General features: G+C 41.0%; 1 protein-coding gene across 6 annotated transcripts in view; it reads right to left on the bottom strand.

Moving 5' to 3' along the window:
• LOC135520698 (histone-lysine N-methyltransferase ASH1L-like) overlaps nucleotides 1-6,767 on the bottom strand; it is a 65,408-nt gene extending 58,641 nt beyond the window's left edge. For 2 of the 6 annotated variants that reach the window (XM_064946445.1, XM_064946446.1), the window contains exons 1-2: nucleotides 6,557-6,767; nucleotides 5,457-5,487 (exon numbers count right to left, since the gene is read on the bottom strand). The gene's annotated coding sequence lies outside the window, so the exon portion shown is untranslated. Of the gene's footprint in view, nucleotides 1-5,456; nucleotides 5,793-6,556 lie in introns of those variants that run through there. The other 4 variants (XM_064946439.1, XM_064946442.1, XM_064946443.1 and 1 more) reach the window with 3 other exon arrangements.
• Between the last annotated feature and the right edge of the window lie 167 nt (nucleotides 6,768-6,934).

Below are 6,934 nucleotides of genomic sequence, written 5' to 3'. Positions count from 1 at the left end.
TTTGACCCTCAGTCCTATAAACAACCTGTCTGTCTGTTCCAAGGAAGTGTCTGTCGTGATAACTAACCAGCAGTCAACGATATCTCAACGATATCTCAACATTAAAAGTAGACTCAGCGATACAACGTAGATGCAGAAAGTAAACAGCATAGTGAGTCAATTTTCGCAACAACTACTGTAATTGAGCATTGGCTCAACTTCTCTGTTTCGATGCCCTGGCTACCACTCTGTGAACAGCGTGAAGCGAACCCCTGCACATGCGCAGATACTGTGTGTGACTGAGTGAGAGTGAAGTCTTGCATCTTGCTCATCTCAATATCTCTGGTGTTGCTTGTGGCAAAGTCATTTCGCTCAGTCTGCCTTTAAGCAGCGGGTCTACAGCTATTGCAGATGTCAGAGTGATGGATAGACTTGACACTACTATCATTGTGATCCTGAGCACTCAACAAGCAGTGGGTTAAATCATTGTAATGGTCCTCTCATATCCAACTATCTCCATCAGACTGTCACTGTTATCAGCCATAAATACTAGTACATTAGCATCTCTATGACAACACACTACTGACAGAGCATCCCATTATACGCTATATATACAAAGGTATGTGGACACCCCTTCAAATGTGGGGATTCGGCTATTTCAGCCACATCAGTTGCTGACAGGTGTATAAAATTGCGCACACAGCCATGCAATCTCCACAGACAAACATTGTCAGTAGAATGGCCTTACTGATGAGCTCAGTGACTTTCAACGTGGCACCGTCATAGGATGCCACTTTTCCATCAAGTCCATTCATAAAATTTCTGCCCTGCTAGAGCTGCCCTGGTCAACTGTAAGTGCTGTTATTGTAAAGTGGGTACATCTAGGAGAAACAACGGCTCAGCCACAAAGTGGTAGGCCACACAAGCTGACAGAATGGGACCTCCGAGTGCTGAAGTGTGTATCACGTAAAAATCATCTGTCCTCAGCTGCAAAGCTCACTACCGAGTTCCAAACTGCCTCTGAAAGCAACGTCAACACAATAACTGTTCGTCAGGAGCTTCATTAAATGGGTTTCCCTGGCCGAGCAACCAAACACAAGCTGAGCAGCCAAACACAAGTGGTGTCCATACAGAAATGGTTTGTCAAGATCGGTGTGGAAGAACTTGACTGGCCTGCACAGAGCCCTGACCTCAACTCCATCGAACACCTTTGGGATGAATTGGAACGCAGACTGCGAGCCAGTCCTAATCGCCCAATATCAGTGCTCGACCTCATTAATGATCTTGTGGCTGAATGGAAGCAAGTCCCAGCAGCAATGTTCCAACATCTAGCCCTTCCTATGCTGGTTTGTACTTGGGTAAATTACTTCATTTTGGATCCTTCTAATAACCATTTCTTTGACCGGATTATATGGTGGGGACACTATATTGATGATGTTTGCTTATTTTGGTCCGGCTCAGAAGATGAACTTATTTCCTTCCACCAATACCTTAACAGCATTAACCCTAACATCAAACTAACTATGGAGTACTGCAAGGATAACATTCATTAACCCTAACATCAAACTAACTATGGAGTACTGCAAGGATAACATTCATTAACCCTAACATCAAACTAACTATGGAGTACTGCAAGGATAACATTCATTAACCCTCACATCAAACTAACTATGGAGTACTGCAAGGATAACATTCATTAACCCTAACATCAAACTAACTATGGAGTACAGCAAGGATAACATTCATTAACCCTCACATCAAACTAACTATGGAGTACAGCAAGGATAACATTCATTAACCCTAACATCAAACTAACTATGGAGAACATCAAGGATAACATTCATTTTTTGGACCTCGACATTAGTAAAAATGACAAAGCTTGTTTGCACACATCAATCTTTAGGAAGCCTACAGATGGGAATACCATTCTGAGGGCAGACAGCTTTCACCCCAGAAGGCTAAAAGAGATGATTCCATATGGCCAATTCCAAAGAGTCCGCAGAATTTGCGATCAGGAAACAGACCACAGTGTCAAATCTGCTGAATTGGAGAATCGCTTCTTGAATCGGGGCTACAGCGTTCAGGTCCTGAAAGATGCCGCTATAAGGGCTGGATTACTTGACAGAGAGAACTTGTTGCGAAGGGGAGAGCCTCGTGATACATCGGAGAGAGTGTATTCTGTTACAAAATAAAGCACTGAAGCAGAGAACATTAAAAGAATCATTAAAATAATGGGGGAATCATCCAAAGTGATACGCTTCTACGCCAAGTCTTTCCTGAGCCACCAGTCATAAGCTTTAAGAGATGTCCTACCCTGAATGACAAATTAGTCCACAGTTATCTTCCGGGTGACTCTCAAGAAACTTGTCTTGACCACAAACCCAAGGGCTCTTTTAAATGTAACCATTGCAACCATTGCAGTAATATTGTACAGAAGAAATATTTTGTTGACACAGCTTCTAAAATGGAGTATTACGTTGAGCATTTCATTAACTGTAAAACCACTCATGTCATCTATAGATTGGAATGTCCACAGTGCAAGGTGTTCTACATTGGACGGAAAACGAGACGCCTTCAAGACCGCTTAGCGGAACACAAGTACGCCATACAGGTAGGTAATGAAGACTACCCCATGGCAAGGCACTACAAGTCCCTACACCATGGCAACCCTGCCTCCCTACAAGCTATGGGTATTGATCATATTCCGGCCTCTATTAGAAAAGGGGACCGTCTTAAACAGTTAAACCAAAGGGAACGTCTTTGGATTTACAAACTACAGGCCACTAAATACCCTGGTTTAAATGAAGATATGGATTTACAAACTGCAGGCCACTAAGTACCCTGGTTTAAATGAAGATACGGATTTACAAACTACAGGCCACTAAATACCCTGGTTTAAATGAAGATATGGATTTACAAACTGCAGGTCACTAAATACCTGGTTTAAATAAAAATATGGATTTACAAACTGCAGGCCACTAAATTCCCTGGTTTAAATGAAGATATGGATTTACAAACTACAGGCCACTAAACACCCTGGTTTAAATGAAGATATGGATTTACAAACTGCAGGCCACTAAATACCCTGGTTTAAATGAAGATATGGATTTACAAACTGCAGGCCACTAAATACCCTGGTTTAAATTAAGATATGGATTTACAAACTACAGGCCACTAAATACCCTGGTTTAAATGTAGATATGGATTTACAAACTACAGGCCACTAAATACCTGGTTTAAATGAAGATATGGATTTACAAACTACAGGCCACTAAATACCTGGTTTAAATGAAGATATGGATTTACAAACTACAGGCCACTAAATACCTGGTTTAAATGTAGATATGGATTTACAAACTACAGGCCACTAAGTACCCTGGTTTAAATGTAGATATGGATTTACAAACTACAGGCCACTAAATACCCTGGTTTAAATGTAGATATGGATTTACAAACTGCAGGCCACTAAGTACCCTGGTTTAAATGTAGATATGGATTTACAAACTACAGGCCATTAAGTACCCTGGTTTAAATGAAGATATGGATTTCTCACCCTTCCTGTAGGGTCGTGATAGGTCCATTTGCTGTCATCTAGTGGACATTTTGTTTAGACTGTTGTTGTTGTTCATGCTTTGCTCTGTTCTAGTGTACTATGGAATATATTGCTTTCTTATTCTTGACACTTCTCCCAGTCATATTTAAGGTAGGAACTACCTTTCTAAGTGTTCTGATACTTCTAGCTTGGAGCTGTATTTTTATAATAACATAGCTACAGTATTTCACTTTTTAATGTGTATAGTATTGCTTACTAGGTGTGTCCAATCAATTTTGTAACCACTCCCTCTTCCAATTAGGGCTAATTGGAAAAGCTGTTCAAAAGAGGACATTGTATTCCTTTTTTCTGTACTCCCTGATGAAGGCCATGCAGCCGAAACACAACTTAGTTTCTATTGAACATGCCATACTAATGATGGCATTTAAATTAATTATATGAAGAGGCCTTGGTCCTCCTTTCTTTTTGATGACCTAGTGAAAAGCCTTCCAGAAGGCTGTTATAGCAGCAAAGGGGGGCAGGGGAAGGGGGTGACCAGCTCCATATTAATGCCTATGATTTTGGAATGAGATGTTCGACGAGCAGGTGTCCATATACTTTTGGTCATGTAGTGTACATGATAGTGATCGATTGAGATAGTATTGCAGGATACTAAGTGGTACCGCTACTCCATACAAGCTAATGAGACACACACAGAGAAAAGTTTGTGGTCATACACACATCCTTAAAAACATAGGTGCTGGGCTAATAAAGAACAGTAGTAAAGAACAAGAAGGCCCTCACACTGTTAAAGCTCCCATTTCACAGCTTTATTGACAACGTTTCCATCTGAAACGGATCTTCGTCAGGTCAAACAAACAAACTGAGTGTTCACATCCCAAAATATGCACATTTCACCTCACATGACTATTACACACATGACACATGGTGGGTGCAAAAACAATTTGTGCATCTCTAATAATTTGATATCAATGAGATGGGAACATGTAGTAGTTACAGAAAATAATATATATTTACAAAATGACCAAGTAGGAGACCTGGAAGGCAAGATAAATCAAAGTGATATATTCATGTAAGAAATGGTCTGATATCAAACTATTGGATCAAACCTTTTGGAGACACACACAAACGATGAATCCAATACAATGACATTCTCAATAATAGATGATCAGTTCCCCCCAGGAATCTTAACATGTTCGTTACCAATGTATCTCAGAGAGCTACTGTTGTGACACACGCACACTCTCTGTCCTCTTCACAGTTATTACTGGCTGCATCAGGCTCTTGGTGGGTGGGTCGTACATTGTGTACCCTGGTCGCTACACTGGCTGGCTGATCTAGAGTGGAGGGATGTCCAGTACCGGACACACTTGTGTGCTCTACCCGCGTTCACGGTGTCACTGTCATGTCAACATTACGCACTAGTTAATTTTGCGAATGGCGATGCATCGTGTGAACTATGGTAGCTTGTAGGCATTACGCACAGTGCACACAAAACGTAGGTGATGACATGACACGTGCTATTGTTGTTGTTGTCATTCATATAGCATATTTCATAGAACATCTGCCAATAAAACATATAATTGCACAACGGCTTGAACCATTAAACTATTACATGTCTGTCAGTTATCACAATTCTCTATGGTGATAGAGTCTTTTTTGTGTGATGAGTCCATACCCATTTCCTCGCCCTCATCTGTCCCCTGTCTGCAGTATAATACTTGTGTCAGCAACATTGGCTTAATAAATATTATCACAGTCTGTGCTGGGAAAATTCAACCCTGGTCCCACACCCCATAATAAATGATATGGTAGATACCATATTGTTGCAACGCTGTGATACAGCACGCTAGCATATACTTACTAACTAACATAACATGATGGTTTGATAGGTTACAAAATTAGACAGATTCGTGCTACTTACCGAGAGTGCGCGTCCCAGAACTGCGTTTAGCCTACATTAGACAAGATAAGAGAGCTTGGTGATACTGTCCTATCCTCTCGACAACGGTCAACAATCATGCACTGTATTCAGATATTGGTTTGGTTACATAACTAAAGTCGCTCGGCCTACTCCTTCTAGGAAACCCTACGCATAGGCTGGCTGGATACAGAAGAGAACAACATTTGCGCGGCGGTTTTCATAGCGCTCGGTTGAAGACACTACAGCAGCATTCTCCGTAGTAACTTGTCTCGACAGCTAGGTGGAGAGCTAGTTACAGTACTGCGGGCGAAGGCAACTCGATTCAGCCGCGGAGTCGATGGTTATGGGCCGGGGCATCATTATAATAATGCTGCAAATTCCCCACAACTAATACCAATAATAGATTGTATTTTGAAAATAACAATCATGTCATACCTTGATTACATTGAGACATGATCACATGCAAAATACGTCTCGTTTTTAATTTGTGGTATACTTGGGAACATGTTTCCTAAATTAAACAAATGTGCAGCTGAATTCCTTGTCATTTTTTTTTTTACATAAACAAAATCTGTTTTATTTTGTAATAAAAAATGGGGGAGATGGGGTATCACTCGCGGGCCAGTTTTGTTTAGTTTATTTTGTAACTGTTTCTCAGCCAGCCAGGAAAAGGGAAAGTTAGGCTACATTGTTTCCTTCAGACTGATCAGATCGTGCACTGTGCTCAAGAACGGTGAACGCCCCCCGCGAGGCTGCGTCATTCTGTGCCCAAAACATTGTTGACAGCTAGGCTTTCTATTAGATTGCATCTTTGCGAGCTTCACTCGTAATAAATGATGAGCACATACACAAGCAATCTCTTAGCAAAGGCAACTTTCATTAGACAATCTATTCAGAAGCTATATGTGCAGTTGGCCGAAATAATAAAATATCTCAACAGTTCAATGGGCATCTAAATGATTTTAAAAAGTAGCTAAAAACTTATCTTCACAAAATAGCCTAAATTATTTAGAAATACATAATGATATAAAAAAACTAACAAAATGGCGACGACATATCAAGCCTGGCTTTCTCTTGGCCCTTCTTTCCCAAGCAGTTACCTGTTTGCATATCTGAATTCGTTCCTTGCGCTACCCGGGCACGGTTGAAGTCAGAGCGGACTGAAGCCCATTCACAAAACAGGGGCTTCTGAGTGGAAAGCGCCCGTAGTCGAAGCACTGAGTAGAAGGTTACAGCAGTCTCAAACAAGCTGAAAGCAACACACGGCACACTCTTTCAGGAGCTCCAAGAGGCGGGAGAGAAGGGAGGGAGAGAAGGGTGATTGATGTGCGCTATGGGAGATCCAGTATACTGTAAGCCTATACAGCCAAAGCCTACTGTTTTTTTATTGTTTAGAAATTGTATTTCATTTGAAAAATGATCTCTATCGAGCATTATTGTAGTTGAATGGCAAATATTAGGCCTAAGGCTATAATTAT

This window comes from Oncorhynchus masou, chromosome 29 (assembly GCF_036934945.1).
Source record: "Oncorhynchus masou masou isolate Uvic2021 chromosome 29, UVic_Omas_1.1, whole genome shotgun sequence".
In the NCBI taxonomy this organism is placed as follows: Eukaryota; Metazoa; Chordata; class Actinopteri; order Salmoniformes; family Salmonidae; genus Oncorhynchus; species Oncorhynchus masou.
The sequence above is the reverse complement of the archived record's forward strand: the minus strand, read 5'-3'. Positions and strand labels throughout refer to the sequence as shown.